This window comes from Drosophila suzukii, unplaced genomic scaffold, assembly GCF_043229965.1.
Source record: "Drosophila suzukii unplaced genomic scaffold, CBGP_Dsuzu_IsoJpt1.0 scf_10, whole genome shotgun sequence".
Taxonomy (NCBI): domain Eukaryota; kingdom Metazoa; phylum Arthropoda; class Insecta; order Diptera; family Drosophilidae; genus Drosophila; species Drosophila suzukii.
In genome coordinates, this window is record NW_027255897.1 from 1,929,034 (window position 1) to 1,952,939 (window position 23,906).

Consider the following 23,906-nt stretch of genomic DNA (forward strand, 5'->3'; position numbering starts at 1 on the left):
AAAACCAATTCGTTGAAAAAATATTTTTTTAAAAATATATTTTTCACAATAAGACAAGAAAGGAAGTTAACTTCAGCAAGCCGAAGTTTGTATACCCTTGCAGTTATAATTATTAATTTTATTTCGAAATTCTTAAAAGTACAAAAAGTGTTATTCCCATAATAATATGGATAATATATAAGTTAAGTCCTTCCCGAGGGGCCTCGCATGTCCCCGGGAAGGACCGACTCAATACCTAGACATTCCGGAGTGCTCGTGCAGTCCCAAGCGTAGCTCGTTCTTCACGATCGGTAGAGTTGCCCTTTATGTGTGTTAGTGCTCCTCCCAATGAATAGCGTCGGCCTTTAGAGTTCGTTATAATAATTCTTTATTTAATAAACCTAAGTTGATAAGTCGTCTTGGTTTGCCGGTCCAATTGGCTCTGCCCCAGTCTTCTGCGCCGACACCTGCCAGAGCCCGGTGAGTGCAGTCCCGGCGTCGACGTCGGCGTCAGCGTCAGCGGCCGGCTGAAGTTTTGCCGACCTTGCAGTTCTCACCGTGCTCCACTTGCACGGTAAGCGGTCAGCGTTCCCGAGCTAGGCCAGCGGATGTCGTTGTGCTGACTCCGCACGGGGTGCGGGGGGCAGGTAGGTCAGCGGCCGGCCGGCGCATGTTGCCGCGCTGAGTCGTCATCGCGGCGGGGGGAAGGGGAAGCCGGCCGGTCAGCCCGCTGCTGCTCCATCGCTGCTGGTACCATAACTTAGCGGCTGCAGCCACTCGAATGTTTTGGTGTTGCTGGGTGGCCGAGAGGGGGTGAAGGGAAGGGGGCGTTTGGCCGGTGTTAACTTATATATATAAAATAATATGTCAAACACACCGAAGCTATGATTTGTTTCCTATTTTTTTTCCCACAAATTTTCCGATCGTTCCTATGGCTGCTATATGATAAAGTCGTCCGATTTTGATAAAATTAAGTTCGAAATTCAGAACTAATTAAAAAATGTTATTTCCAAGCGTAGGAGTTTATATGTTAATGATGCTAGAATAAATTTGTTAACTGAAATGTATTATTCTTGTCAATACCTATCGATTGACCCAAAAAAAAGTTTGCCACGCCCACTCTAACGCCCACAAACCGCCCAAGCCTGTGGCGCCCACAACTTTCATGATAGATAAAAAATTTTAACTAAAATGTATTGATCTCGTCAATACCTATCGATTGATCCAAAAAAAAAAGTTTGCCACGCCCACTCTAACGCTCATAACGCTTAAATCTGTCTACCGCCGGTAGGTGGCGCATTTCAATCTCGCTTTGCTGCGTGCATATCTTCATTTCCCTTTGATCCCATTAGCTGAGTTACGAGGGGATAGGGATCGCTTTGAGGAACTTGTGTTTACGTTAGCGGACTCAGGGCTCGCTCTGGGGCTCTTGTGTTTACGTTAACGAACTTCAAGGCTCGCTTTGGGGCTCTGATGTTTACAATATCGTCTTGGACGTTTACAGAATCAGTTTCATGCGGATTCTGTGAAACTGATCTGGGTGGGAATAATTTGGAAGAAGTAGTTAGCCAGTCAGAGTTATTTGGAGAGTGGCTCTCGGCTCAAAGTTCTTTATAAATTGGGATAGTGCCCCCAAATAATGTGTCATAACTTGCATCATCAGTTGTTAGTACACACGTCCTCAAATTAATCAGAATTCCGGTTTTTTATATTTTTTGTCTAGCGTTTTAAACTGCCGGTTGACTTTCCCTTTTTTGAGGTCCTACTTTATTATTAGATATTAAATAAAATTAACATTTGGGCCTTTTATTGAATTATCGCGGTAAAACTTAATACAATATTTAAAAACATTAATGAAGTAACGGCTGTGTTGTGTAAGTTGCAGGTGGATTAAGATTCGGGAAAATTTATGGATTTCACTATTTCTCCCGTTTTTGTTTACTAAAAAAGGATCAAACAAATTTAATCAATAGTTATACTTTTGTCGATTTTATACAAAAATAGATTGAATCATAATTACCCACTGTTTAAACAAATTATTTTTCAAAGAAAATGTTTTAATGAAAAGTATATTATATAATATTACTTTCTAGCCATAGCAATGCCTAGACCCAATATTCCACCAAGTACTAGCGCCGCTCCACCAGGGACTGCCAAGCCCTTCGCAACTTCCTTATCAATTTGTTTCTTAATGTATTCCTGAAATGCAAGTTTTTAAATTTTCATTTAAATTTTTAAACTCATATACATATCGACCATCTAATACCAGAGTGACATAAGCCAAAAAACAGAAAAACAACAAACATGGGTGTGCCTTTAACTATTTCGCTTAAACTTCATTAATTAGGTTGCTTTTCTTTGCTAAATTATTTTTGACTCTAAAATGTAAATAGAATGATGCCCAATTACAGTCCTGCAGAGGGTATAATGATTTCATTCAGAAGTTTGCAAAGCACTGAAGGACACGATTCTTGATCAGCGTCACTAGATCTAGCCATGTCCGTCTGTCCGTTTCTATGAAACTAGTCTCTCAGCTATCGGGAGGTTTATATGTCGGAACAAACCAGATCCCACATGTAAAAAAATTATAAGCTCGATGTTTTTTGAGATATTAATATCTAAACTTGGGAATATTATTCTCTTAACATTTCAGAATTTTGAATAAAATTATTAAAAAATTGGACGACTGTATCATATAGCTGTTATAGGAACGATCCGATATTTAAGTAATAAAATAATACTAAGACCGTTAAATTTTTTTTTCGGTAAACATATACGGTTATAAATTAAAATGGGACATTACCTTAATGTTTCTGTAATTAGTTTTAAGTTTTCTAAAAATCGAAAAGCCCTAAACAAACAACGCTCCCACGTGAACGACCTGCAAGGGTATAGAAACATCGGCTCGATCCGACTTATTTACTACGTGCAGTAGAAATAAGAGTTTTGGGAAGATAGCTTTAAAACTGACAGACTAGTTTGCGTACATACGGACGATTTTGGGATGTTTGTTGGCGTGCCCTTTTTTTTAGGTCAATCAAAAGATATAGAGATATAAACACTATGTTTCAAATAAAAATGTATTTATCACATTTAAACAAGAAAGGAAGTTAACTTCAGCAAGCCGAAGTTTGTATACCCTTGCAGTTATAATTATTAATTTTAATTCGAAATTCTTAAGAGTACAAAAAGTGTTATTCCCAATAGTATAAAATAACATGTCAAAACACACCGAAGCTATGATATGTTTCATATTTTTTTCCCACACATTTTCCGATCGTTCCTATGGCTGCTATATGATAAAGTCGTCCGATTTTGATAAAATTAAATTCGAAATTCAGAACTAATTAAAAAATGTTATTTCCAAGCATAGGAGTTTATATGTTAAAAAACACCAGAGATTTAATTTTTTAAACATTTTTTTCCGTTAATTCCTATGGGAGCTATAAGATATAGTTGTACGATCCGGCTGGTTCCGACTTATATACTACCTGCAAAAGAAATAAGACTTTTAAACTGAAAACTATTTTGCGTAGAAACGGACGGACAGACGAACATGGCTAGATCGGCTCGTCTAGTGATGCTGAACAAGAATATATAAACTTTATGGGGTCGGAAACGTCTCCCTCATTGCGTTCCAAACTTCTGACTGAAAGCATTATACCCTCTGCAAGGGTATAAAAAGGTGCCACAGTTTCAAGCGGGCGTTGCACATTTATGTAACAAACTTTTGATGCTTACGAAGCTAAGGAATCGCGTCTAAAGTCCCAACGCTCTAACTCTTATAGTTTTCGAGATCACATTGTCCACATGGACAGACGGACAGGGATAAATCGATTCGACTGGTGATCCTGATCAATAATAAATTAGCAAAATCCCTTCAGTTCTGGAGTCGGCTCGAGGTGGCATGTCAGAAGGCAAAAACACTGTGCCGCTGTCGACGTCACAGAGTCGGAATTCGGCATTTCCGTTATTGTCTCTTCTTGCTAATACGTCTTAGAAAATAAAAAAAAAAGCCTTGACTTCGATCATTCTTTCGGCGTTAACCGACGGGAAACAAGAGTTTTTTAATAAGTTCGTCGGAAATTTAATGTTTACAAATGCGTTTACAAGTTTACGTGAGGGGTAAGTGCAACTATAATTAATTAATAAAATATTTATTTATTTATTTGACAAATTAAGCTTATCATACAATGTTAAACTTAATACCAAATTTCCGAGCACTAATTAAAATATGTAAATTGTTTACCTACAGTTTTTGATGTTTCCCCCTTTACCTGTGAAACAAAAAAAATATATTTGTGTAAAATATATTAAAAACTCGTACTTTTTTTAAATATTTTTAATCGACTGCCCGACAAACTTTTTGGCAAGGCGACCAAATACATTCAAAATAAATAAGCTTAATATAAACTGTCCGCCGGGGGAGTAGCGGGGTACGGCGCTGGCGGAATGGCGTGGGAGGCGACGCGGGAACTGGCGGCGTCGGCGGGAACTGTTGAACGCGCTGGGCTTCGGCGTGGGGCTGCTGGTGCGGCTGACGGACGTTGGATGCGGCGATCTGCCTGTGGTCGCTGTAGGGGAGAAAACACACGCTGCGCGAATTGCCCCTTAACCGAAAAGTTTATTTTAGTTTGAACTCCAAAGTCGAACTAACTCAGTCTAAGCTCCGCTCTGCGCTCCAAAGCGCAGCGGAGACTTCATGGAGGGAGCTAGGAACAGCGCAGGAGAGCGGGAGCGCGGGAGAGACGTAGAGCGGTGCAGCTGGATAGCGGGGCCGGTCCAGATTTGCCGGACAGTGGGCCTGAACATTCCGCCCCCCTTGCAATCGCTAGCGTTGTAAAAAATAAAGGAGACGGAACTTCGGCCAGTCGTTTACGCCTCAAGCCTGCGTACAGGCGCCGGAGAGGATTCACCCGAACACCGTCTTCTGGGCTACTGGCAGTCCCTCGTCGACCATGTGGAAGCTCGGCTGTATCACCTTCGGGTAGACGTCCGCGCCCAGGATCAATGAAATAGTGGCTGGCCGGTGGAAACGCTCATCCGCGAGCGGTAGCTCCTTAAATTTCTGGACGGCGCTCTCACTGAGCGCACGGATGGGGGTGCGGATGCGCACGTTCGGCTCGATCTTGAGGACCACCTCCAGCTTGATGGCCTCGTCTACCTTCGAACGAATCGTCGCCGTGCATATGCTCTCATCGCTCACGTTTGTTGTCGGCAAACGAAACGCGGCGGCCAAGGATGCATCGATGGAGCTTGTCGGGGTGCACGGATCGATGAGTGCGGCGGTGTCGAACGTCTTCTCTCCGGTCTCGACGATCACCAAAGCAGTCGGGACGACATTGACGCTATGACGCTGGAGAAGTGCGGCGAGCGACGGAGCTGGTGTCGAGGATGCTGAGCGCGGTGGAGGGGCCGGCGTTTGGCGAGTTGGCGGATCTTGCCGACGCGAATGCTGCGGAGAAGCGGGCTGTTGCTTGGAGCCGGACTTTTTCCGGGAAACAAGGTCGTGCATGTACAGCAGCGTGTGATGGTTCCGGTTGCACGTTCTGCACCGGTCACCGCTACGACAGCTCCCAGTGGAGTGCTCGTGTGCGAGACAGTTCGCGCAGTACTTGTTTATGAGAACTGCCCGCAGCCGCTTCTCTGTGCTCAGCTTTAGGAACCTCTGACACTTCCGAAGAGGATGGATTCCGCGGCAGTCTCGGCATCGGTAGGACTGAGTACCTCTAGTACGTCTGCTACCCAAAGCCTGAGCGCTACGTGGACGGGGAGCCATTTTCCTGTTTAGAGTGTGGATAAGGAAAAAACAAACAGGGCTGGTTAACAATGACGTGGATAATGGCTACGGACTAAGGTGTGTAAGAAACGCGGCTCGTTACGAGGTATTTTTGGGCGGCTCTCTTGGAAGAAGAACCACCTTGGTCACTGGACGTTTGACAATGCCGCGTGTCGTACGAATGTCGATTACGCGGATATTGCCACCGGCTCCCGGAAAAACGGAGTCTATTCTTCCGAGTCGCCACTCATTTGAGGGCAAATTGTCATCTTTCCATTGTCGGACTGGACTTGACGAGGACACCCTCTTCTAGAGACGAAACGAGCGAAAGCGGCAAGAAACTTTTAAGTCGTTAAGTCGGATGTAGGCTCTAGATGGATGGCCTTTGTAGAAAAACAAACGAAAACCAACACATACCCTTTCGTAATGAGACAAGCTCTTCCGGTATAATTTTTTATATCGAACGGGCCGGCGTAGTCCATCCCTGTGTACGTGAACGGACGGGAAAAAGACACTCGCTCTTTTGGAAAACTTCCCATCATCTGGACTTGCAATCTCTTTTTGTGGATAACGCAGACCTTGCAGGAGTTAACCACTGCCTTCACCAAGTTCTTTATTCTCGGAACCCAGTATCTGGACCGAGTGAGACGCACCACTAACTGGTTACCACCATGTAACGTAATGAGATGTGTGAATTTTACCAGAAGCCGCGAGAGTGCACATTCGTACGGCAGGATTATCGGATGTCGTTCATTATACCGCAAACTGTCGGAGGCCGTTACGCGGCCGCATGCCCTGATTACCCCTTTCTTATCTAGAAAGGGGTTCAGGGAGAGAATCGAACTTGCCGCGGGCACAGGACGCTTCTGACTCAAGCAGCGGTATTCTTCAGAAAAATACCTGCGCTGAGTGCAAATTGTCATGAGTTCTTCCGCGGCGGCAACGTCCTGGGCCTCTAGACGGACCCCGGAATGCGGTGATCGTCTGCGACATCGTTGGACAAATCGATGGACATACGCGAGGACCCGCAAAGCTCTATCTAAATTGGAAAAGCGATCTAGGAAATCTTCTGTCGGCATAGACGCCACATAGACTTTAACTGCACGCTTTTCGATCTCAGTCACCGGCAGGTCGGTTCCCTGGCTGGGCCAATGATCGCGTGGACGTTGCAGCCAAGTGAGTCCATGCCACCAAAGCGGGTTATCCACCAGCTCTTGAAGGGGAACTCCTCGACTAGCCAAATCAGCAGGATTATGTTCGGATTGAACGTGCGACCAATTGGGCGTCTCAGTGGACTCGGTGATCTTCGTCACCCTGTTGGCAACGAACGTTGTCCAATGGCACGCTGGTTTGGCTAACCATGCTAGCAGAATCGTGGAATCGGTCCAACAATGGAATTTTGAGGTCAGCCTCGGCATATTAGGAAGAATGGCTTCGGCCATCTCTGACATAAGGAGAGCCCCACATAACTCCAGCCTGGGGGGACACCGTTTTGACTGGCGCCACACGCGTCTTGGCCGTGAGCAAGTGCACCATCGTCTTGTGGCCCACTTCTACGCGCACATAGATCGCAGCACCGTATGCCTTTTGCGAGGCGTCACAGAATCCGTGATGCTCTACGCGGAACTCTGGACGGAAGGAAACCCATCTGGGTATTCTGACCTGGTCTAGGACCGAATAGCTCTGGAGAAAGCTGTTCCACCTTTGGCACAGCTCAATTGGAAGTCTATCGTCCCAGCCTAGATCCTGAAGCCAAATCTCTTGCATAAAGATTTTGGCACACATAACAAATGGAGCGAGCCAGCCTGCTGGATCAAACAGCTTGGTAATTCGGGAAAGGACTTGGCGTTTCGTGTGGGAGATTTCCGTTGCTAAATCTGGTGGGACGAAAAAGAACTCATCGGACGTTGCCTTCCATCGTACGCCGAGAGTTTTGGCTGTACTCTCAGTGTCAATCTCGAGGAAGTCGGTTGTCAGAAGATGATCGCTTTGGATATGAGCTAATATTTCTTTGTGGTTGGAGGTCCATTTCCTCAATGGAAACCCCGCGGAATCTAGAGCACTTTGTAGCTCGCGAACAATGAACTTAGCGTCCTCGGCGGAGTCAGCTCCCGAAAGGACATCATCCACATACATATGATTTCGAATGACGTTGCTCGCTCTTGGATGGCTGAGCTGCACGTCAGTTGCCAACTGTTGCAGGACTCGAATGGCCAGGAATGGCGCGCAATTGACTCCAAAAGTTACCGTCTGTAATTCGAAATCTCAAACGTGCCCCTCGCTGTTGCGGAATAGAATGCGCTGGAACGGCGAATGCTTCGGATCTACCCATATCTGCCGATACATTTTCTCGATATCGGCACTGTAGACGTATCGGAAATATCGCCACTTCAGGATCTGGATAGTTAGATAGGACTGTAAGACTGGGCCAGCATGAAGGATATCATTTAAACTGACCCCATTCTCTGAAGGGCTGGAGGCATTGAAAACCACACGTAACTTAGTGGTTGTACTTTCCGGCTTGAGCACGGCATGATGCGGAAGGTAATAACTGGCAGAATTAGGGGTAGGACGGACTTCTTTCATGTGATGGAGGTCGAGATACTCTTGAATCACGGAGTCGTATTTGGCTTTCAGCTGACTGTCCCTCTTTAGGCGTTGCTCGGTTCTTAGGAACTGCGACAACGCGGAGGATCTGGAGTGACCGAGGGCGGATTTTACGTTTTGGGGATCACGAAACGGAAGACTTACGACATACTTGCCGTTATCGTCTCTCGTAGTCGTTCGGAGAAAATTTTCCTCATATGTCAAATCGGAAGATTTTGTCACTTTTACTGGCAGATCCTCCACCTCCCAAAATTTGGTGAGAAGCCTATCCAGGGACGTGTCAACCGTGTGGGAAATTCGTGTAGAAAAAACGGAAATCTGATTTTCTCTTGGAGAAGGAACGGAACCTGTTAGGATCCACCCGAAAATGGTTTCTTGACCGAGGAGAGAGCCACAAATGTTCGGCCGGGTGCCGCTTAGGAGAATGGATGGCAGTATGTCGGCCCCGACCAGAATATCTATCTGTGCGCTCTCGTAGAACTTTGGATCCGCTAGTGACAGTTCGGAAAGATCCCGTAGAAACTGTTGCGGAATCGGACAAGATGGAAGGTTTCCAGCTAATTGAGGAAGAACATAGGCCGTCGTGTTTATTTGCAAGCCAGGCCTGGTCGGAAAACGGATGGTAAACTGACAGAGCTTTTTCGATGGCGATTGGGAGGAGTTGCCTCTGTGTAGTAAGGTGTGATGGCGGCCGCGACACGTAAAGCAGCTATGAGTGCTTTCACAATCACGCAGCTGATGCCCTCGTGCGAAGCAGTTCAGACACAGCTGCTTCCTCTTTATAAATGCCGACCGCTCGTCTACCGTCATATGGAGAAACCGTGCACATGTGCGGACAGGATGGTTGTCCTTCTTACAAAGGTCACATCCTTTTGGCTTGGGTGCTACCCTTGCCTCGTAAGAATTTATTCTTCGAGGCGCTGCAGTGGGGGCGGATGTTTTTGGCAGAGATTGACTCGAGCCTGTCGGCCGTACGTCGTCTATGGCTTCTAAGGTCCGGTGACGCTCCGTAAGGAAGGCGTTCAGTTCCTGCCACGTCGGAATCTCTGCCTTATTGTGCAGGGACTGTTCCCACAAGGATAGCATGAGCTTAGGAAGTTTGGAGGAGCACGTACACTAAGAGGCAATCCCAATTTTCGATTTCAATTCCGGACATTTATAAAGCCGTGAGGCAGCCCTGGATGGTGCGTTGAAGTTCACGGATAGCTGACCCAGATTCCTGATTAACGGACTGCACATTGAAAAGTATTTTTAACTGGCTATTTACTAACAACCGCTTGTTTTCGAAACGCTCAGTTAGGTTAGCCCAAGCTGAGCGAAAGCCGTCGTTAGTAAGGGGGGAGTTTGACACTATCGTGTGTGCATCGCCGCTTGTTTTGGCATTTAGATGAAAAAGTTTTTCGACTGCCGTCAGCCTTGGATTGTTTATATAAATGGCCGTAAACATATCCCTAAAGGTCGGCCACCGCAGATAATCTCCGGTGAAAACCTCGGTATCGCACGGAGGCAGCCGACATCCAGAGGAAATGTTAGTCTGGGTAGCAACAGCTTGAACTTGGGGAGCCTGGGCTATCATATCCGCGATCTGAGCCCCACAGCCGTATTTAGCCTTGAGAACTGGCAAACTATCAGCTGCATTGTCTCCGGCTGCTGCTAAGCACCCGGTGCATTCATCGTATTCCGCCTTGATGCGGTCCCATAACGCGCGTATTTCTTCGCGGCGGATGTTCAGCATGGACAGAGTAGGAGGGATCGGCGAAGGAGTGTTTTCTCTGGATTCAAACTCACTCAGCTGTTAGATGCCATTTTGACGTTTGCACGGGTGGTCCTTTTCGGGGCGACGAGGTCTTGGCGGTTAGTTCGGGTGTGGGCGGATCTACGGATATGCCTGGGACTACGGCAGGTGGAATGGACAACTTGTTGTTATCACTTCCAACGGACATTTAAAGGAAATTACCCTTTTTTTTTTTTTTTTTTTGGGTCAGAATCTGCTCGCCTTTGTTTATGTCGGATATATAGGAAACCTGGCCCACTTTCGGAACAGTGGAACGAGGTGTCGACAAAAAAAAGTAGTGGATCGGAGAAATAGAAATTGGAAGCAAGTACCGACCTGGTTACTTTGCGGAATTAAACCCAATGATACGGATTAGGAACGGTGAGTAAGGAGTTCGAATATCACCCGTTGAGAAGTAATACTATAATATTTAACCCTTTTGGTATATGCATTATGGTTGGGATCAAGTTTGGTATATTTTTGCTGGTATTTTTTGCGTTTGGATAAATTGAGGGGGAAAAATACCAACTATGTGTTAATATATAGTCCCCGGTGGAGTAATTGTAATATTTCGCCTTTATTTAAACTTCTGAATGGAGAAAAAATACCAAATTATGCCAATAAGTTGTTGGCCGGAGGATGCGATCGGTTGGTTATTTAATTGCTTTAATTTGATTTAATATTCCAAGGGAAAAATACTACAAATATACCAAAAAAAATTGGTGGACGGAGGATGCTATGCATGCGGTGGAGTGCTGGTATTTTTCTTGTTTAAACAAAATAAATTTTACGGAGTAAATACCAAATACCGAAAAAATACTAAAAAGTTTGATGGTAAATAAAAATTTTCACGTCGGTTGGTGAATTTTTTATTTTATTATTTTTGACCGGATGGCCGACGGAAAACTTTAATTAGTCGGAACGGGATGGTGGAGTTAAAAATTATATGTGACTGTATGTAGATATTTGTATATATGTAGATATTTGTATGTATGTAGATATTTGTATGTATGTAGATATTTGTATGGATGTAGATATTTATATGTATGTAGATATTTGTATGTATGTAGGTATTTGTATATATGTAGATATTTGTATGTATGTAGATATTTGTATGGATGTAGATATTTATATGTATGTAGATATTTGTATGTATGTAGATATTTGCCTGCATGTAATTGCCGGTTTTAAATTTATTAAATATTTATTGCCGGCGGGGTATGTGTTGTTGTGGACGTTTTCGATTTATTTGTATGTGGACTGTATTTGGAAAAACGAAAATATATGTGCAAGTACTTTAGCGGCTGCGGATATACAGTGAGAAAATCTTGGAAAGTTTTGGGGGCCTGAATTGGCAGAAATTGGCTTGGCTTGGAATATTTTTTCTCGATTTTATACAAGTGTATGTATGTATGGATGAGCGGCCAAATGAAATTAAAAAGGGAGTCGGAAAAAATTGGCAATATGGCCGCGCGTTGCAAAAGGAAAATCGAAGAAAAAAATGGCGAAGTAATTTATTAATTGCCCTTGTCGGATTTAATCGGACTTAGATTTTGGACAAGTCAGACGAATTATATTTTCGAGTGGCTGACTGCAGACCGGCAATTAATGAGACGAAAAAGCTTTACTTATCTTATCCGGCTCGAAGGACCAAAATGTCCGCCGGGGGGGATAGCGGGGTACGGCGCTGGCGGAATGGCGTGGGAGGCGACGCGGGAACTGGCGGCGTCGGCGGGAACTGTTGAACGCGCTGGGCTTCGGCGTGGGGCTGCTGGTGCGGCTGACGGACGTTGGATGCGGCGATCTGCCTGTGGTCGCTGTAGGGGAGAAAACACACGCTGCGCGAATTGCCCCTTAACCGAAAAGGATCTACGCACAAAAGTTAACTTGGAAAGTAGTTTCAGTTTGAACTCCAAAATCGAACTAATTCAGTCTAAGCTCCGCTCTGCGCTCCAAAGCGCAGCGGAGACTTCATGGAGGGAGCTATGAACAGCGCAGGAGAGCGGGAGCGCGAGAGAGCGGGAGAGCCGTAGAGCGGTGCAGCTGGATAGCGGGGCCGGTCCAGATTCGCCGGAGAGTGGGCCTGAACATAAACCATAAAGTTAAATAATGCAAAAATTTATTTTTAAAAAATGAATACAAATAAAAAACTAATAAGCCTATTTATACCATTTTTATCGATCACATTTTATATTATATCACACAAGAAATCTCCCATACGACAAACACGTATAAGGCATGCATGAAATCACGACTGACATCGCAAAATTTTCATATGAGCTGTAACGAGTGAAAAAGCGGGCATCCAATACAAATGTCTATATGGAGTGTCCGCGGTGAAAACTGAAGGGATTTTTTTGGTTCGGAAACGCTTCCTACTTCCTGTTACATACTTTCCCCAATTACAATATACCGTTTTACAGTAAAAGTTTTACTCTACGAATAACGGGAATATCAATAAACCAAATCAGTTGATTTAAAAAAATAATAGCAAATAGTGTTTTAATAATGTTGTTAGGTAAAAATCCACTGGATTTAAGTCAATCCAAAGTAAAGAGTAAGTGTATTCTTTTGGTTTAATTAATTTTTTATAAAAGGGCAATTTAGTTTTTTAAACCGTAGACCATTTTTGTGTCGTTATCGCATCGTTTAATTTTTTTCAGCATCTAAGTCCGAAGTTACAGTTTCAGGATTTGGTAAATATTTATAATTTTTTACTGCGAAATTTCTTTTCTGCAGATGTTGTTTTAATTTTGCTTTGTATGCGAATTAATTTTCTCATTAGTGAATTTGTTAAACAAATTTATTATTATTTTTTTACTTCACTTATTCGATTCGATCCTTAAAAACGGACTGCCCTGCCTGGAGTTCAGTGATCAATAATAAACCTCGGCTTAAGAGATTTATCTCAAAATTGATAAAGAGAGTGACACAAGAGAGTCGGAAAATAGGATGATGCAATTTGCAAATTAAATTTGAAATTAAAATTCGGCCGTGAATTGATGTTTACGTTAGGGATCGCTTTGAGGATCTTGTGTTTACGTTAGCGGACTCAGGGCTCGCTCTGGGGCTCTTGTGTTTACGTTAGCGGACTTCAGGGCTTGGACGTTTACAGTATCAGTTTCATGTTTGTGAAACTGATCTGGGTGGGAATAATTTGGAAGCGCAGTTGAGAGAAATACATGACCACGGAATTATCTCTAGGTCAGTCAGAGTTATTTGGAGATTGGCTCTTGGCTTAAAGTTGTTTATTAATTGTTGTTGCTGTTGTTATTAACTTACTTCATCAGTTGTTAGTACACACGTCCTCAAATTAATCAGAATTTCGGTTTTTTAGATTTTTTGTCTAGCCTTTTTTAACTGCCGATTGACTTTCCCCTTTTTGGGGTCCTATTTTATTATAAGATATTAAATAAAAGCTAACACTTGGGCCTTTTATTGAATTATCGCGGTTAAACGTAATACAATATTTAAGAACAGTAATGAAGTAAATTACTATTTATCGATTTCAGCAACAGACAAAACGGCTGCGTTGTTGAAGTGGTGGATTAAGATTCCGTAAAAATTATGGATTTCACTATTTCTCCCGTTTTTGTTTACTAAAAAGAGGAACAATCAAATTTAATAAATAGTTATACTGTTGTCGATTTTATACAAAAATAGATTGAATCATAATTAACCACTGTTTAAACAAATTATTTTTCATAGAAAATGTTTTAATGAAAAGTATATCATATAATATTACTTTCTAGCCATAGCAATGCCTAGACCCAATATTCCACCAAGTACTAACGCCGCTCCACCAGCGACTACCAAGCCCTTCGCAAATTCCTTATCAATTTGTTTCTTGATGTATTCCTGAAATGCAAGTTTTTAAATTATCATTTAAAATTTTTAACTCATTTACATATCGACCATCTAGTACCAGAGTGACATAAACCAAAAAACAGAAAAAAAAAACAAACACGTGCTATTAACTATTTCGTTTAAACTTAATTAATTTGGTTGATTTTCTTCGCTAAATTATTTTTGTCTGTAAAATTTAAATAGAATGATGCTCAATTACAGTCCTTAATTGTAATTTACTAGTGTATATGTTTTCGTATTATTTTGATATATATTTTCCGAACCTTCCTGTAGCTATGTTACATACATAGTAGCCCGATTTTTATTAAATGAATGCGAAGTTTTGAAATATGAAATGTTAATTGTATTTAATATTAAAATGCTATACACGTGGGTAAAAGGGAAAATGATCAAAAATAAATAATATTCCTCCGATCCTTACTATGGCAGCTATATGACATAGTCGTCCGATTTTTATACACCTGCAGAGGGTATGATTTCAGTCAGAAGTTTGCAACGCAAATCAGATCACTAGATCTAGCCATGTCCGCTTGTCCGTTTTTATGAAACTAGTCTCTCAGCTATCGGGATGAAACTGAAATAAGATTGTTTCAAGTTTGTATTTTATTTTCATTTAGTTTTATTTTAGGGTTTATTTGGAGCAGCAATGGTGCCGCTCCAACGATCGAAGAGTCTCTGATTTTTACAATATTCTTTAAGTCTAATTAAGGCTAAGTCTCGTAGCTGCGCTGCTCGCAGGCGGCGGCAGAGAGACGGCTATGTACCTATATACTTATGTATAAAGGAGTATACTTATATATGTTGCTATGCGCTCTCGAGTGGAGTCGCGAGGGGTATGCATATGCTGTCCGTTCGTTGCAATTATGCCGACGCTAGCACTTTCTGTGTGCGGGCTAAGCCATAGCGATCGGTTCATATTTCGGCCACTTAGGGGACTTTAAAATATGTAAACACTGCAACAAAGTGTTACAGTGCTTACCCTTTAAGTACTTTCGGTACAGTGGGTATTCAATGTATGTGCATACTACATCTCCCTCCTTTTGAAAAATAACGTAATATAATGAAGTTATTTTTATAGTAAAAATTTTTAATTAATACACTTTTTTTTTGTATTATTATTTTTTGTATTTTGTTATTAGAATCAAAGAAAATGAAATTATTAAGAGAATATGTGTATTTATTTATCTATGTATGTGTGTTTTTGTATGGCCATACTAAGTGCAATTTATGAAATAAAGATTTTTAATCTATCCTTATGAACTGTTTGTTTCTTTTGTTTATTATTTGTTATTACTATGTTATCTCTATCTCCTATTTCCGTTACTATATACGGACCTGTATATTTAGGATCTAACTTATGACCTGTCTCGTTTTTTAATAAAACTTGGTCACCTACTGTTATATCTATATCATTTGCTTTATGATCGTATAGTAGTTTATTTCTATTCTTATTTGCTTCTAACATAACTCTAGCTCTTTTATAGGCTACTTCTAATCTATACTTACTCTCCTTAGCATAGTCATCTATATTATATAGTGCTTCTACACTATCTATGCTATTAAAATGTTTTGGTAAATTACTTGTTTTACTGAATACTAGCTCATATGGACAATAAGTATGTGCCATAGAGGGGGTCGTGTTGAAACAAAAGACAAAATATTGAAGCCATACGTCCCAATCAGTTTTATCAACCGATATGTAAGATCGAATGTACTCATTGAAAGTTCTATGACTTCTTTCTATTGTTCCAACTGTCTGGTGGTGGTGTGCTGTGAATGTAATATTTTCAATATTTAAATATTTGCACAAATCGTCTATAATTGAATTCTTATATTCTGTTCCCATGTCCGTAATGAACGTCTTCATTGGACCGTACTTCAGGATAAAAGATTCAAATGTTGCTTTAGCGACAGTATTAGCATTTTTGTTCGGAACAGGTATGGCAACTAAATACTTAGTTAAGTCACATATTAAAGTGACTGCATACTCATTGCCATTTTCTGATTTTGGTAGTGGACCAATAGTGTCCACTATCACTCTGTCGAAAGCTTTTATTGGTGTGTCAGTAATTGTTAAAGGGGTCTTCGTGTGTTTAGTTATTTTGGCTTTCTGGCATTTTTGACATTTTCTTACGTACTCAGTTATATCTTTAGACATATTTTTCCAGTAATAGTGTCTTTTTACTTTGGCCAAAGTTTTTGATATGCCAGTATGACCTCCTTGAATTGGATCGTCATGAAATGCAGACAAAATTGCTTCTTTTTCTTTTAAATTTTCTATTTGGGTCACAGGGTTGAGTAGCGCTACTCTTAATGTTTTCAAGATTTTATTGCCCATTAATTTGAAATTATCTATGGAAGTATGTTCAAAGATATTTTCCCACGGTGCCACTTTGAGTTGGCTGATTTTATGTATACCGGCTTGCATTTCAAGCCTTTGGAAAAATTGATCTAAGTCAATAACTCCATTAGTATATAAATCGCTGACATCATATCTTGCAGTAATTTTTTTTGCCTTGTTTAAATAAACATAACGTATTTTTTATCTGCAAGGTCACTACTTTACTTACTTCATCATTGTTTATGACGTCGTATACGTTGGGCTTAGAAGCTTTATTTAAGGATTGCATAGGCAATTCTTGTTCTTGATTTTCCGCGCGGAATTTTTGTCTATTTTGATATCTAGTAGTGACTTTCAATATATTTCCAGTTATATTTTGTAGATCTTTGATGGTTATCCTTGATAACGCATCGGCTACATAATTATCCTTTCCCTTTAAATATTCGACTGTAAAGTCGTATTCTTCTAGTTCGAGCCTCATACGTGTCAGTTTAGAACTGGGATTGATCATTGAGAAAAGGTATGTTAAAGGTCTATGGTCTGTTTTTATTAAGAAATGTTTTCCATATATATATGGTCTAAAATGTAATATCGCCCAATGAATTGCGGCTAATTCCTGCTCAGTAGTACATTTGTTACTTTCACCTTTTGTAAATGCTCTTGATGCGTATGCAATGGGAAGTTGGAGGCCATTGTGGTTTTGAGTTAAAACCGCTCCACATGCTTGCTTACTTGCATCTGTTATTATACAGAATTCTTTAGTGAAATCTGGATATTGTAGCAATGTAGGTTCCATAAGTTTTGTTTTTAAATATTGAAATGCATTTTCACACTCATCCGTCCATTTAAAAGGAACATTCTTTTTACATAATCTTGTTATGTGCCGTGAATAGTCGGCGAAATTTTTTATAAAACGTCTATAATAGTTACAGAATGCTACGAAACGTCTAGCACTGTCCGCGTCGTGCGGAACTGGGTAGTTCATAATGACATCGTATTTCCTGTCATCTGGAAGTATTCCTTTATCAGTGCATTTATGACCTAGAAAAGTCACTTCATGCATAAAAAATGAACATTTTTCTGGATGTAACTTTAGGTTGTATTTCCTACATTTCTCAAAAACATCTGTTAAGTTCTTAAGCATATGTTTTTCGGAACAACCAATTACAATTAAGTCATCCATATAAAGGAATGCTTGAGAAGGTTCTAGACCAGAGAACGCAATAGTCATCATTCTCTGAAACGAATTAGGAGCTATTTTTAATCCGAAGGGAAATCGCGTGAAGCGATATGAGCCGTTGCTCGTTGAAAAAGATGTTATATCTTGATCCTTTTTCTAGTTCAATTTGATGGAATCCTGACATTAAGTCAAGACATGAAAAGTATTTAGCTCGACCTAGTTGATCTAAAATATCATCAATTCTAGGTAATGGGAATTTATCAGAAATTAATTTTTTATTAATTTGGGGGTAGTCAATTACTAATCGCCATTTCTTTACATTTGACCCGGGGGATGATTTCTTAGGAACAAGTAACAATGGGCTATTATATTCGAATACTGACGGTTCGACAATACCGTCAGAGATTAATTTTCCTACTTGCTTTTGTATTTCGTTCACCTGACTATGTGGGCTTCGATAGTTCTTTATATAGACTGGTTCATCATCTTTTAATCTCAGTCTTTGTTTATAAAAATTATTTGTGGTTATTGATTCGGTTTCCAATCCGAATATATCGCTATACTGGGTGCATAAGCTAGAAAGCTGTGACTTGAACTGTGTAGGGAAGTTTTTTGAAAGTTGTGATAGTACGGATTTTTTTCTATTGTCTGGATTTGTGTTGACTACATCGTAGTTCGAAAGTGGTTCATATGTTAGGTTATCTGTACTGACTACTTGGTCGGTATTTGTTGTGTTTATTAGCATTATGAAGGCATTATTGGATGCTGCTATGGTATTTGCAACGTAAATACCATACTGAATTTCCTGATTTTGAATTAATACACTGTCTTCTTTTGAATTAAGTTCAATTTTCCGAATAACTTGGGATCTTGCTGGCAGACGTATTGAATTATTGCCAGCACTATGAGCTATTGGTACATTAATTGGAAATTTTAAATTATTGGGTCTAATTATAAGCCAATCTTCAGATGGCTTGAAGTCTAATTGACAGTTGTATTTTTTAATAAAGTCGATGCCTAATATTGCATCGCATGGAATAGGGAAATGTGAATTTACGATATGAAAATCGTGTGGGATTATGTATTTAGTTGTCTGTATCTCTATAGAAACTAAACCTTGGGATTTGGTTATTTCGTTACTTATGCCTTTTATGTCTATGATGTAATCATCTTGGATGTTTTGGAAGTTATCCGAAGTTTCTTTTAAAATGGAAATGTCTGCACCTGTGTCTATTAAAAAGATAAGTTCTTTTCCAGTAGCTACATTGAAAAATGAAACGAATATATTTTGGCTGAGATTAATAGTGTGAACTCTGACTTCTTTTATTGTTGAGTATTTAAAGGGCTTCGGGAGTTTTCCGATGTGTTTTGGTTAGTATTTTGGGTAATTCTGACATTGCTTTGGTTATTGCCATTGTGGCCTCGGTTCGAGTTACTACCACCTCTAGAGTTTCCTCTATATTGGCCTCGTCCTCTATTGTTATTTTGGTAATTGTTGTTATAGTTATTGTGATTACCACGAAAATTACCTCTATAATTTCCACGGCCGCGATTTGAGCCGCGCTGTGGATAGTTCTTGAAATATAGGACGGTGTTTGACTGTCCAGTTGCTTCAGTGACACTATTGACAAATTTGGAAACGGCATCGTTCATAGTACTAAAGGTGCCAGCTTGCATGATAAGTTTTACCTTATCGATTGTGCAATTTTTAGTCATTGCCTTGACTGCATGCTGCGTGGAATAACTTCTGGCTAGTTCTAAAGATAAACCATCTGTTATAAATGCACCTTCTAAGGCTTTCGTCATCTGCTCAATTTCTTGTGTGTATTGGTTAGCAGTTTTATTGCGCTGCTGTAGGTTCATCAGCTTCGCTGATAATACTTCAACAGTTTCGCCTTTGACGTTGCCTCTTTGTCTGAAAATCACTTCAGTAATTGTTGTTTCATTACCGATTAGATTTCTGGCGACACCTTTTAGCTTTGTTTTAATTATGGAAACAGCTAATTCTTCGTGCTCGCCTTTTATTGATTCTATTATTTGTAAAGTATCAATGAAACTTGTTAAATTTTCAGCCTTACCATCAAAAACTGGTATAAGCTTGGATGCTGTATTAATAAAGTCAATATTTGATTGTGCCATTGTGATAGAGTTACTTATTTTGTTTTCTATTACACTTGAAGTATCTGAATCTGTTGAATTGTCCAGATCAGTGTATACCGCCGGAATAGTAAGATTATTTAAATCTTCATCTTCTATTTTGAGGTTTACTTCGGGAAGCTCTTCTGACTCCGATTCGTTCGCTTCTGTTGATTCCGGGTCAGGTGCAGTGTCAACTTCTATTGGAGTGTTAAGAACGGTTGGTACCGATAATTCTAAACTGAACTTTTGTTTAACAAATATTAAATTAGTTCGTAGTCGTATCAAAAGTTTCGATACCTGTGACCAATGATTTTGAGTTAATCTTTCCCTGTGATCATGTATTAGCATTCGCGCTTCATTAAAGCACTCTACTAATATTTCAACATGCTTCCTAACCGTGTTCTTTTGGATAGGTCTATTCTGGGTTAGTGACTTGTGTGATCTGTCAAATTTAGTTTTAATGTTTGCTAATTCCTCGTACAATTTGTTCCATTCCATGCCTTTAGTTTAGCCATACTTTGTAAGAAGAATATATTAAAATATTTTTATATTTTTTTTTATTTCATTTTTAAATTAACAAACTTCCTACCTAGTTTTTTGCATAGCTTTACGGGCTACACGTCTAATCGGGCAGAAAAAGTTCCGCTCAATTTTACAAAATATTATATTATATAAAAAAAATATGCATCGTAGTGCAATCAAAAATATTATGCAACGCAGTGCATGGGTAAAAAAAAATTGTTTTCAGCTTAGTTGGATTCTTTTTCTTCCTTCTACGTCAGCTGGTCGTCGCCAGTTTGGCTACGCTGACGTTCCTTCGAAGGCGCAGGTGGCGGTCTATTCTTTTGTTAATTTTATTCTTCTGACCTCCACGTACCATAACGCACACTCTACTCACTCAGACGGGTTATTTTTTAGTATATCCTCCATGTATTATCTTCCTGATCCGCTGCTCCTTGTGACTCTAGTCACGGTCGCCATGAAATAAGATTGTTTCAAGTTTGTATTTTATTTTCATTTAGTTTTATTTTAGGGTTTATTTGGAGCAGCAATGGTGCCGCTCCAACGATCGAAGAGTCTCTGATTTTTACAATATTCTTTAAGTCTAATTAAGGCTAAGTCTCGTAGCTGCGCTGCTCGCAGGCGGCGGCAGAGAGACGGCTATGTACCTATATACTTATGTATAAAGGAGTGTACTTATATATGTTGCTATGCGCTCTCGAGTGGAGTCGCGAGGGGTATGCATATGCTGTCCGTTCGTTGCAATTATGCCGACGCTAGCACTTTCTGTGTGCGGGCTAAGCCATAGCGATCGGTTCATATTTCGGCCACTTAGGGGACTTTAAAATATGTAAACACTGCAACAAAGTGTTACAGTGCTTACCCTTTAAGTACTTTCGGTACAGTGGGTATTCAATGTATGTGCATACTACAAAACCTTCCGAAAAGTTTTATTTCTATTGCAGGTAGTTTATATGTCAAAACAAACCAGATCTCAAATGTTAAAAAATTATAACTTCGGTGTTTTTTGAGATATTAATATCTAAGCTTGGGAAAATCATTCTCTTAATATTTCAGAATTTTGAATAAAACTATTAAAAAATCGGACGACTGTATCATATAGCTGTTATAGGAACGATCCGATATTTAAGTAACAAAATAATACTAAGACCGTTACATTTTTTTTTCGGTAAACATATACGGTTATAAATTAAAATGGGACATTACCTTAATGTTTCTGTAATTAGTTTTAAGTTTTCTAAAAATCGAAAAGCCCTAAACAAACAACGCTCCCACGTGAACGACCTGCAAGGGTATAGAAACATCGGCTCGATCCGACTTATTTACTACGTGCAGTAGAAATAAGAGTTTTGGGAAGATAGCTTTAAAACTGACAGACTAGTTTGCGTACATACGGACGATTTTGGGATGTTTGTTGGCGTGCCCTTTTTTTTAGGTCAATCAAAAGATATAGAGATATAAACACTATGTTTCAAATAAAAATATATTTATCACATTTAAACAAGAAAGGAAGTTAACTTCAGCAAGCCGAAGTTTGTATACCCTTGCAGTTATAATTATTAATTTTAATTCGAAATTCTTAAGAGTACAAAAATTGTTATTCCCAATAGTATAAAATAACATGTCAAAACACACCGAAGCTATGATATGTTTCATATTTTTTTCCCACACATTTTCCGATCGTTCCTATGGCTGCTATATGATAAAGTCGTCCGATTTTGATAAAATTAAATTCGAAATTCAGAACTAATTAAAAAATGTTATTTCCAAGCATAGGAGTTTATATGTTAAAAAACACCAGAGATTTAATTTTTTAAACCTTTTTTTCCGTTAATTCCTATGGGAGCTATAAGATATAGTTGTACGATCCGGCTGGTTCCGACTTATATACTACCTGCAAAAGAAATAAGACTTTTAAACTGAAAACTATTTTGCGTAGAAACGGACGGACAGACGAACATGGCTAGATCGGCTCGTCTAGTGATGCTGAACAAGAATATATAAACTTTATGGGGTCGGAAACGTCTCCCTCATTGCGTTCCAAACTTCTGACTGAGAGCATTATACCCTCTGCAAGGGTATAAAAAGGTGCCACAGTTTCAAGCGGGCGTTGCACATTTATGTAACAAACTTTTGATGCTTACGAAGCTAAGGAATCGCGTCTAAAGTCCCAACGCTCTAACTCTTATAGTTTTCGAGATCACATTGTCCACATGGACAGACGGACAGGGATAAATCGATTCGACTGGTGATCCTGATCAATAATAAATTAGCAAAATCCCTTCAGTTCTGGAGTCGGCTCGAGGTGGCATGTCAGAAGGCAAAAACACTGTTTCGCCGTCGATGTCACAGAGTCGGAATTCGGCATTTCCAATATTGTCTCTTCTTGCTAATACGTCTTAGAAAATAAAAAAAAGCCTTGACTTCGATCATTCTTTCGGCGTTAACCGACGGGAAACAAGAGTTTTTTAATAAGTTCGTCGGAAATTTAATGTTTACAAATGCGTTTACAAGTTTACGTGAGGGGTAAGTGCAACTATAATTTATTAATAAAATATTTATTTATTTATTTGACAAATTAAGCTTATCATACAATGTTAAACTTAATACTAAATTTTCGAGCACTAATTAAAATATGTAAATTGTTTACTTACAGTTTTTGATGTTTCCCCCTTTACCTGTGAAACAAAAAAAATATATTTGTGTAAAATATATTAAAAACTTGTACTTTTTTTTAAATATTTTTAGTCGACTGCCCGGCAAATCGACTGTCTGACAAACTTTTTGGCAAGGCGACCAAATACATTCAAAATAAATAAGTTTAATATAAACTGTCCGCCGGGGGGGTAGCGGGGTACGGCGCTGGCGGTATGGCGAGGGAGGCGACGCGGGAACTGGCAGCGTCGGCGGGAACTGTTGGTGGACGTTGGATGCGGCGATCTGCCTGTGGTCGCTGTAGGGGAGAAAACACACGCTGCGCGAATTGCCCCTTAACCGAAAAAAATGTACGCACAAAAGTTAACTTGGAAAGTAGGCGGGGGTGCGACCGCGGTTTATTTCAGTTTGAACTCCAAAATCGAACTAACTCAGTCTAAGCTCCGCTCTGCGCTCCAAAGCGCAGCGGAGACTTCATGGAGGAAGCTAGGAACAGCGCAGGAGAGCGGAGCGCGAGAGAGCGGTAGAGCGGTGCAGCTGGATAGCGCGGCCGGTCCAGATTCGCCGGACAGTGGCCTTGAACATTCCGCCCCCCTTGCAATCGCTAGCGTTGCAAAAAATAAAGGAGACGGAACTTCGGCCAGTCGCCTACGCCTCAAGCCTGCGTACAGGCGCCGGAGAGAATCCACCCGAACACCGTCTTCTGGGCTACTGGCAGTCCCTCGTCGACCATGTGGAAGCCCGGCTGTATCACCTTCGGGTAGACGCGCCCAGGATCAATGAAATAGTGGCTGGCCGGTGGAAACGCTCATCCGCGAGCGGTAGCTCCTTAAATTTCTGGACGACGCTCTCACTGAGCGCACGGATGGGGGTGCGGATGCGCACGTTCGGCTCGATCTTGAGGACCACCTCCAGCTTGATGGCCTCGTCGACCTTCGAACGAATCGTCGCCGTGCATATGCTCTCATCGCCCACGTTTGTTGTCGGCAAACGAAACGCGGCGGCCAGGGATGCATCGATGGAGCTTGTCGGGGTGCACGGATCGATGAGTGCGGCGGTATCG

At 40.7% G+C, this 23,906-nt stretch overlaps 1 pseudogene; it reads right to left on the minus strand.

Annotated features, from left to right (window-relative positions):
* Positions 1-5,985: 5,985 nt before the first annotated feature.
* LOC139354594 (uncharacterized) lies at positions 5,986-10,100 on the minus strand (annotated as a pseudogene).
* Between the last annotated feature and the right edge of the window lie 13,806 nt (positions 10,101-23,906).